Source organism: Echinops telfairi, unplaced genomic scaffold (genome assembly GCF_000313985.2).
Source record: "Echinops telfairi isolate 266 unplaced genomic scaffold, ASM31398v2 ScPeMD7_7424;HRSCAF=8462, whole genome shotgun sequence".
Lineage (NCBI taxonomy): Eukaryota > Metazoa > Chordata > Mammalia > Afrosoricida > Tenrecidae > Echinops > Echinops telfairi.
The window spans coordinates 10,221,370-10,232,209 of record NW_022111324.1 but is presented as its reverse complement, the minus strand read 5'-3'; positions in this window follow the sequence as shown (position 1 = coordinate 10,232,209).

Here is a 10,840-nt window from a genome sequence, read left to right as displayed (position 1 = left end):
GTACAAATGCGCTTTACACAATTGATGTATGTATGGATTGTGATGGGAGTTGTATGAGACCCTAATAAAACGATTAAAAATAATAATAAAATAAAAATTCCAAAGAGGAAATGTCAACTCAAAAAAAAAAAAAAGTAAGTGCACCAATCTGACAAGTCAAATCGGGACGTTACTCTGCAGGTAAATGAGAATCCATCAATAGTTTTTAAACAGGATTATAATAATCAAATATGTAGAGAGAAAGATTTGTCAACAGCATTGTAGTGGGAGGAGCGTGGTGAGAAATTAGAAGGCAGCTATAATTGTGAGTTCACTAACAACCATTACATTTCTTTTGGCCCCAGGACTTCATACCTGCCATCTCCTCTGCAGTTCTGCCTCCACCTCTACTCATTATCACAAAATGAGAGCATTCAGCACCTTCACAGGAAAAGACAACTTAGTGCTCACCAGACTATCAAACCAGAGAGGGTGGGAACTGAGACAATCTCATTCTCCATTTAATTCTTGTCACCTGGCACATAAAAAATCTCTATAAATGAATGCTCTCCACCATGCATTAAGAGAAAGAACTCTCATGACTGATGATCAATTACACAAGGGATGTAAAAAGGAATGAATCAATATATCAAAGCTTTTAATTTGACCAACAAGGTAACATTTCTAGGTTGGTAGGTTCACAAAAACACAAACATTAACTGAAAGCAGTAATTCAGATGACAGAAAACATTTGGAGAAGAAAATAATGGATGTGCTTTGTGGCAACATGAGAGCTTTAGCTTTTAATGAAGCAAAAGGAAAGTGTAAGCAGAAAGAAACGAGGAGGGTAAATCAAAGGGAGAGCTGGCTTAACTGATGGCAAATAGGAGGTGTTACTTCAAAAGGTTAATGGTGCAGAGACCAGGAAAAGCTGAACGACTAGCTTGAATTCTAAGGGGTAGCTAGAATTCTAAGGCAGTTTTTTAGATGAAATTTTACTCAGGACCCTCTAGAAAGGCATTTTATTATTTAAGCGGCAAAACATCTAAGAGCCTAACAACTGGAAATAGACAAAATAAAACGTAATAATAATAAAAGTACCTAAATGTTGGTTGAGCCAAACTAACCTCTACAACAATAATCTATATTTATAAATTGCCTCTCCAAATTTCAGCTAGAACTCTGAGATTTTTCACATTGGAGTAGGTAGATATATTAAACATATGATAAATAGGATAATTCCTTCTGGAGATATTTAAAGGATTGCTCTCTGCTTACTGGAGAGAATAAAACATTGACACTAAGGGTTCTTTCATCCTGTGGCTGGTGACATGGAACTTACCTATTGAAAAATTGAGAGGCTTTTCTAAGAGCCAAAATTCAACATTTGGTCTTTCCAACCTGAAAAGCATTTCCAAAGCCTTGGGTGATATAAACTTACTTATTGTCCTAATACATCATTTGAAAAATGCACAGTAGAATCAAATTCTGTACTTATAATTCAAATTAGTGATTATTTTTGAGTACTCAAAAAGGTAACAGCCGATTGGTTTACTTTTGGGACACATTTTGGATAATAGTATACTCATTTTCAGATGTAAAAACAGTACCACAGTCACTTTGTTTATAAGCAACTGAATTAGTACTACATGTGGTCATTTCCACTGACTCCAAATCCTCACGTTTCTTAACACTGACAAGTATTTTAAAATTGAGTAATCTATCTTAGGTTCATACATAAGGAAAACATATCAAGTAGAGAACATATTAGAGAAAATTATATAGATATTTAAGGATTGGTAGGAATTAAGATGGCAAAGGTATGGAGATATGGTTGGGCACTCATGGTAGAAAAAACTATACAGCAAGCCCAAAACATGGACAAAAGTATCTTACATTATGGGGAAATTGGTGCCTGAAACATGGTTAGTGACACAAGAATAGCTTGAGATACTAGTGGAGCCGGGGCAGGTTCAGTAGGAAAGGTACAACATCTCTGCTCCTGAGATAGCAGTGGAGACAGAGTTAGATCTGGCAGATTGGAACACCATAATTCCCAAAGAATCATTCCCTAGGTTGATGTCTAACCACCCCTGACCCAAGGGTCCTATAGGATTGGCGTTTCACAAGAGAATGCATCACTAAATTGGAGTGTCTAGAGTTAAGATCCAGAATAAAAAAGATAATAGGAACATAAAGTAAAAAGGGCTAGAAAGAGGTTGTGAGTCTACCATAGGAAGGATCTCAAAGCACTTTCCAAACTGTGCGCGATGAGAGGGGGAACAGGTAAGCGATCAGGAGACAGTGTGAGACTTGTTAACTAGATCTTGAAATACTCGGCAGTCTCTAGGGCATCGCACTCACCTGTGGCCATTGGGTCAATTCCTACTCCTATAGATCCTATAGGACAAGATAGACTGCCCTGTGGGTTTCTGAGACTATAAATCTTTACAGAAGTAAAGATTTACTTCATCTCACTCCCTAGGAATGACTAGTGGTTTTGAACTGCTGACCTTGTAGTGAGCAACCCAAAACAGAACCTCCCGCACCACTAGGGCACCTTCTTGGGAGAGAGGAAGAACTTTTTTTTTTCTCTTTTGTTTTAAAGGTGACACATGATAACCTGGCTGAGTTTGAGGACAGCCCTTAGGTTAGCAGACAAAATAGATATAGATTTAAATACCTGTCGTCTGATATTTATAAAGTCTTTTAGGCTGAAGTATATTATACTGGGTGTGATAACTTACCAAAGCATGCCTTGTGGGTTGAAGCAATTAATGTACCTCCAAAGTGAGTTATTATATTCAGGTATCAGCTTACTTAATTCTCAGTTTCTGGCCTAGTAACTTTTAATTCTCAGCATATATTTAAAACAGACACGATTTCAAGCTACATTTCATTAATGGGCTCTGTTTCAAATGAGCTCTTTGTGTAAGTAATGCTACTTTATGCTTGATTTGTCCAAAAGCTATTTAAAATCCCTCAAACCTCAAATGTATTGCAATGTCTTAATGCCACTCTCATTTATGGAAATACATGTAAAGAAGCAGAAATATTCCATCGCTTCCTTTCTTGTCTGTTTTGCTCCCCCAAAGGGAGCTAATTGTGCGTCTTTAAAGCAAAGTGACACTTTTTAATACAGGTTTATTTAATTTTAAAAATTACTTAGAACAATCAAGCATGAGCGTTGATAAGAAACACATGTTCAGTTCCAAATATTCTGGAAATGAATGCAGAGCAACGTTCCAATCAAGATAAGGTCAGGTTTCTTGGGCTGTTTCTGCACATGTGAAATCAGAGAGCCAGAGAGGATAAGTGTAGGTATATTCATGTGCTCGTGTGTGCTTGTGTGTGTGTGTGTGTGTGTGTTGTTGTTGTGAAAAGTCTGCTCTCGCAGCAGCTCCCAGCAGCCTAGGGAAGTCGTCTTTTACATGTAGCAATACACTACAGGATATTAACACTCGACCCTTTCCAAGAGCCTCTGTTCACACCAGCTCCAGAGTAAACACTATGAAAGAAGGAGCCTCAAGATGCTAAAAAAAAAAACACAGAGAACACAACAAGGATAAACAGAGCTCTAAATGTGCTGGAAATGGTTTGGAGAACAACTGCCATTTGTTCAGAAACTGCCCACCCAGAGCATAAGGTTAAACCAACTTCGTACCTGTTAGATTTATAGGCAAATAATCATTATCTTCTATGTGTAGATGAGTGACGGATAATTTTATGCAAACCACAATAAGTAAATTCAAACAGTCCGAGCTAAGCTGACACAACATGAGGAGGAAGTTCAAGGGGGTAGAAAGTGGGAAATGGCATTTTCTGTGTGGTGTATCACCAACCTGGGAAATCTGTTACAGAGGCAAAATTGGAACAAGATTTTATAAAGGGACTGACTTGACATATAACTATGATTCCTCAGGGCTCATGTGGTGACTTCATACCTTGAGCAAAACTCTAAATCCCAGATCTAATTACTAACTGGTCTTCTGTAGAAAAGTATGCACAATTAGTAAGTTGAAGTTTTTACATTACAGAGTATACAGTATAAATCCTTTGGGAGCCTTCATGGTATATTCAATTTTTGTATGAATCTAAATTCAAACACTCTTATCAAGAAGAAAGCATCCTAACCACAGGAGTCTGGGACTTTATGGATGTGTTAGTCTGGGTACTTTAGAGAAACAAATCCACTGAAACTCAGGTATAAGAGAGAGTTTTATATAAAGGTTAAGTGCACATCAAGAAAACATTCCAACTCAGTGCTGCCCAAGCCCATAAGTCCAACATTAACCCATATGTCCGACACCAATCCACAAAGTCCTCCTCCATCTCACAAAACACACACTATGACACCGACTGCAGGAGGAAAGCCGAGTCAGTGAGTGTGTAAGCATCTCAGCGCTGGCAAGGGGTCTCCACAGGGCTGCTCCAGCACCCAGGGCTGCATCGGGGCAGGTCTATGTGGCTTCTCCTCGGGGATGCCTTGCAGGAAGTGAGCCTACCAGCTGAAGCAGGGAACTGGCTAAGGCAGCTGTACTCCAGTCTGACCATTAGAAAGCAAGAGACCTGAGAACTACAAAGGCGAGGCTCACGGAGCCATTTATCTCTCCACCCTTCAATTAACCCCACATGTGTTTATCGGCCAGGTTGGTACAATAAACTAACTCAATGGACTTATGTCTAAAAGAGAAATGGCTTCCTAACCAAACTAATGATTTCATAAGATTTTTCAAAAGTGGGGCATTTGACTTTGGCCAAGTACAAATTCTCTCTAAATTCTGTCAATTTCAAATTATGAAGTGAAATAAAAGTTCTTGAGGGTCTCATTTCATTTATTATATCAAATATGGTTTCTTGTGGTGGTAATGGAAGGTAAAAAGAGGCTTTGAATGTGTTATATAAAATACCTATAAATAGATTCATTAATCTAAGTATGAATTTAGAATCTACTTCTAATAAACCATATTTTGATAAAGTCGGTGTCAAATAATATGACATTTGTACATTCCATCTGAAAAGGATATGAGCTTAAAACAGAAAAAAAAGCTTCATAATACAAGATGTAAGTAGGTTTTAGTTAAATGAAAACTTTTAATGGCTTTGCTGAATTAAAAGTTGCAGTCATTTCACACTAAGAGATAGAAGCGTAGGATATTAAATGAATTTGCAGAGACTTTGAGGTAGTTACATAATTTCATGCCTACTTGAAGATATATAAAAGTGTAGAGCTGGAGTTTAGCCGGTCAATCAGATCACAGATTGATGGTTCCTGCTTGTGGGCGTGGCCTTCTCATAAGGAGGGTTCTGGGAACCTCCCCCTATTTCTCTGCCTTCACTTTCCTGATGGTGGACCCTGATTGCTGCCAGAGCCTTGGAGATGCATCCACCGCCACTGGCTTCATGGCCTGTGATAGTTCTTCAATCTGCATCATTGCAGGTGCCTTTGTGAGTCTGAAGAGGGATTTATGGACTAGTATTGCACTTATGGACTTGAGTTGGACCGGGCTGGGATGTGTTCTTGAAATTCAACTACTCCTTGATGTAAAGCTCTTTCTTATACACATATGCGCGTCTATGAATTTGTTTCTCTAGTCAACCCGGACAAACACAGTAATCCCACTCAACATAATTTCTTCCAAGTTCATTCATTTTTGATGTGTTTCACAGATTTGGTATTCTTTAAATAAAGAAGATCAAAGAAAAATCAATACATTTCAGTTATGATGTTGGTAAAGAATATTGAAAGTACCATGGGCTGCCAGAAAAACAAACAAATCTGTCTTATAAGAAATATACCCAAAATGCTCTTTAGATGTGGGAGCAGAAGGTCTTGGTAAAGTACAGAGCCTCCGAAAAGAGGAAGGCCTTAGACAAGATGGAGGACACAGTGTCCACAGCGATGGGCTCAACCAGAAGACCCATCAGGAGGACGGTGTTAGATCAGACCGTGTTGCACTCGGTGGTACACAGGGTCACTAAGAATTGGAACTGACTGAATGGCACTTAACAACAACAAAGTATTTCATCTTTTGGCTGGCTGTTGTAAATGGTATTATTTTCCTGATCTCCTTTTAAGAACTCTCTTTATTAGAACAAAGGAATACAACTGAGTTTTGCATGTTAATCTTGTATCCTGTGACTTTACTGAATCTGTTAACTCGTTCCAACACTTTTCTTGATGAGTTACTAACATTTTAAATGTACAGGATCATATCATCTGTGAACAAAGAGTTTTTTTTTCTTCTTTGCCTATTTGGACATCTTTAATTTTGCTTTCTTATCTCATAATTCTGACTAAGATTTCCAGCATAAAATTGAGTAAGAGTGACAATAAAAGGCATCCTTATTTGGTTCCCATTTACAAAGGGACTGGTTTCAATTTCTCTCCCTTGAGAATAACGTTGGCTGTTGGTTTTATATACATTCCTGTTATTATGTTGAGGAATTTCCTTTTATTTCTACTTTGTTGAGTGTGTGTTCATTAGGAATGATGTTGGATTTAGTCAAAAGTGTTTTATGTGTTAATTCATACAATCTTTTTGTGTATGATGTATTACATCACTGACTTGAATCCCACTGATCATGATATATGACCAAGCAGGAAACAAAATTTCACTTTTACACACTGTTCTCTTAAACCAGCCATAACAAAAAACGAGGTTTGAGTGAAACTGCTTTTACAGAAAATTCACTGGTATCAGTGAGAACTTTGCAGGTGACACCACTGGGCGCAATAACTCAGAGTGAGTTGCTGGATGCTTGCCTAGTGGGAAAAATATATACTACAATATCTGTGCCCAGTGGAGCTTTTTTTCTGTTTTTTTTTGGGAGGGGGACTCCCTCATATATAGATTTGATAGTGGATACTTCTATATGTGTATTTACCATTGCCACAAATACATCCATGAATGTGATGGATACAGAAGGCAAACTTATGGAAACTTTTTTGACATAACCAAATACCTATAGGTAGTGAGTCACTGGCCTGGGAGATCAGGATCCTACTCTCAGGGGACAACAAGATCAATTGACATAACATCGCTTACAAAGACAATGTTCTAATTCTACTTTGGTGAGTAGCAATTGGGGTCTTAAAATCTCACCAGCACCCATCGAATATGCAACTCTTGGTCTCTCCCTGTCTATAGGAAAGGACAATGAAAATGGAAAGATCAATGGAAACAATTAATTCAATGAACTAGATCTATGAAAACATCAGTCTTCCCAACCCTGAGACCAGAAATAGATAGTGTCTGGCTATCAGTACTAACTGTTTTGGTAAGGATCATATTAGAAGGTCCTGAATAGAATAAGAGAAAAAAGTATTTTAAAACCCCCTCAAAATCACAACAGAGATTAGGCTTACTGCTGAAGAGAGACAGGTAGGACCCTTGAGAAAATGACCCTTCGTTACTATTCAAGTTTCAAACAGAGGATATCCCTGTGACAGAATAATCAAGTATGAAAGATCAAAAGAACAGAATTTACCCAAGGACAAAGTTCAGAGTGTTATGAAAGAAATAAGAAGGGCCGCACCATGGGGCACGATGTCCCTCACTGACCCATAGCACTATGGGGGACAGCACTGGAGACATGGTGCTGGAATTGTACCCGATCTGTTCCCACCACACTGAGGCGAAACACTAAGGGCATGCAACAGAACAGCAAGGGGAGCAGAGCAATGAAGTCCCCGGGGAATACCAAAAATAGACTGTGGGGTCAGGGCATGGCACCCCATCTGACTCGACTGGGAAATACTGGTAAAGGTCAACAAACAAACTGTGAATTATTTGTAGGTTTTTCTTTTTTTGGTTGTTGGGTTTTGTTGTTGTTGTTGTTGTTTTGTTTTGTTTTGCTTTGTTTTGCTCTGTCTTGTTTTTGTGCATATGATTATCTCTGCGTGCCTATCTAGATAAGATAGGTGAGATAAACAATCCAGAAGAGAAAATAATGGGACCGAGGGTTCTGAGGGGGACATGAGAGAGGGGGAGGCAGAGAAAAGGAAGTGGGTGTTTACAAATCCAGGGACAAGGTAACACAAAGTGATCTAAAAATCAATGATGAGGAGTGTGTCAGAGGCCTGGTAGGACTTGATCAAGGGCAATGTAACCGAGAGGAATTACTGAAACCCAAATGAAGGCTGAACATGATAGTGGGACAAGAGGAAAGTCAAAGGAAATAGAGAAAAGAACTAGAAGGCAAAGGGCATTTTTAGAAGTCTAAATACAGGCATGTACATAAGTAAATATATTTATATATGAGGGTGTGAAAATAGATCTATGTGCATATATGTATAGGTTCAGTATTAAGGTAGCAGATGGACAGTGGGCCTCCAGTGAAGTACTCCCTCAATGCAAGAACACTTTGTTCTATTAAACTGGCATTCCATGATGCTCACCTTCCCAACACAATCGCTGTAGACAAAGCGGGTGCATAAGCAAATGTGAAGAAAGCTGATAGAGCCCAGCTATCAAAAGATATAGCATCTGGGTTTTAAAGGCTTGAAGACAAACAAGCAGTCATCTAGCTGAGAAGCAACAAAGCCCACATGGAAGAAGCACACCAGCCTGTGTGATCATGTGGTGTCAATAGGATCAGGCATGAAAGACCCAGAACAAAAAAATCATATCAATGAGGGGGAGAATGGAGTGGAGACCCAAAGCCCATCTGTAGGCAATTGGACATCCCCTCGCAGAAGGGTCGCGGGGAGGAGACGAGCCAGTCAGGGTGCAGTATAGCACCAATGAAACATACAACTTTCCTCTAATTGTTTAATGCTTCCTCCCTGCCCCCACTATCATGACCCCAATTCTACTTTAAAACTCTGGCTAGACCAGAGCATGTACACAGGTACAGATAAGAGCTGGAAACACAGGGAATCCAGGACAGATAAGCCCCTCAGGACCAAAATTGAGAGCAGCTATAGCAGGAGGGAAAAGGGAAGGTGGGGGAAACAGGGGGAACAGATCACAATGATCTACATATAAACCCCCTCCCTGGGGAATGGACAACAGAAAACTGGGCAAAGGGAGACATCGGTCAGTGTAAGTCATGAAAAAATAATAATAATGTATAAATTATCAAGAGTTCATGAGGGAGGGAGAGTAGGGAAGGGAAGGGAAAAAATGAGGAGCTGATACCAAAGGCTCAAGTAGAAAGAAAATTTTTTTTAAATGATGAGGGCAATAAATGTACAAATGTGCTTGACACAATGGATGGATTGTGATAAGAGTTGTACGAGCCCCCAATAAAATGATTTATTTTTCAAAAAGAAAAAGAAAGAAATAAGAAGGAATGGAAACAAGAAATACAAGGAAGAAATGAAAGAAATGATGGTGAATTGAGGGACTGCGATGGCCTAATTGAATCAAACGGTGTATGAAGTGTTGAATATGAAACTACAATCCTCTCAGTAATCTTTCACCTAATTCACAATAAAACTTTTTTTGAAAATTAAAAATGAAAACCATGTAAGAGCTCCACTTCCAGGCCCCACCAGCCAAAAAAGAAAATAGATCATATCATGCGAGAAATGTTGTTGTTGTTAAGTATCATTGAATAAACGCTGACTCACAGCAACCCTAGACACAACAAAATGAAACACGACTTGATCCTAAACCATCTGCACAATTGTTCTTTGACTTGAGCCTTTTGTTGTAGCCACTGTGTCAATCCGACTCATCAAGGGCCTTCCTCTTTTTGCTGCCCCTCTACTTTATCAAGCATGATGTCCTTCTCCAGGGACTGGTCTCTCCTGGAAACATAATCAAGTATGTAAGACAAAGTCTCACCGTTCTTGCCGCTAAGGAGCACTCTGGCCATACTTCTTCCATAATAGTCTTGTTTGTCCTTTTGGCAGTCATGGTCCTTTCAATATTTTTCTCCAACACCATAGTTCAAATGCATCAATTCTTCCTCAGACTTCCTTATTCAATGTCCAACCTTCACATGCATAAGAGGCTATTCAAAACACCATGGCTTAGTCAGGCACATCCTTGCTTTTCAAATTAAGTCTTATGGCACAGATTTACCTAATGCAACATGTCTTTTAATCTTTTGATGGCTGTTTCCATTAATTATGGATCCAGGAAAGCCAAAATCCTTGACAACTTCAATCCTTTCTCCATTTTTCATGATATTACCTACTGGCGCAGTTAGGAGGGTTGTGCTCTTGTGTACATTGAGTTGTAATCCACACTGAAGGCTTCAGTCCTTGATCTTCATCAGCAAGTGCTGCAGGTCCTCTTCACTTTCAGCAAACAAGGTTTTGTCATCTGCATATCTCAGGTTGTTAATAAGCCTTACTCCAATCCTGATGCCTCATTATTCTACATGTAAGCAAGCTTCTCTAATGATTTGCATACTGATTGAATACGTATGGTGAGAGATTTCAACCTTGAAATATACCTTTTCTGATTTTAAACCATGCAAGTGTTCCCTTGTTATGTTCACACAACTGCCTCTTGATCCATGCACATGGTCTTATGAGCACAATGAAGTGTTCTTGGATTCCCTCTTTCTCAAGGCTATCCACAGTTTGTTATGATCCACACAGTCAAATGCCTGGGTATAGTTTATAAAACACAAGTAAATATATTTCTGATAGTCTCTGCTTAGAACCAAGATCCATCTGATATAAGCAATGATATCCCTTGTTCTCTGTCTTCATCAGAATCTGGCCTGAACCTCTAGCAGGTCCCTGTCAATGTACTGCAGCAACTATTGTCGGATGATTCTCAGCAAATTTTACTTGCATGTGATATAAATGATACTGTTCTATAATTTCTTTGAAATGGGTTGTGTTAGACAGGGCTCTCTAGAGAGATAAAACCATATTGCTAGTAATTTTATTTAGATA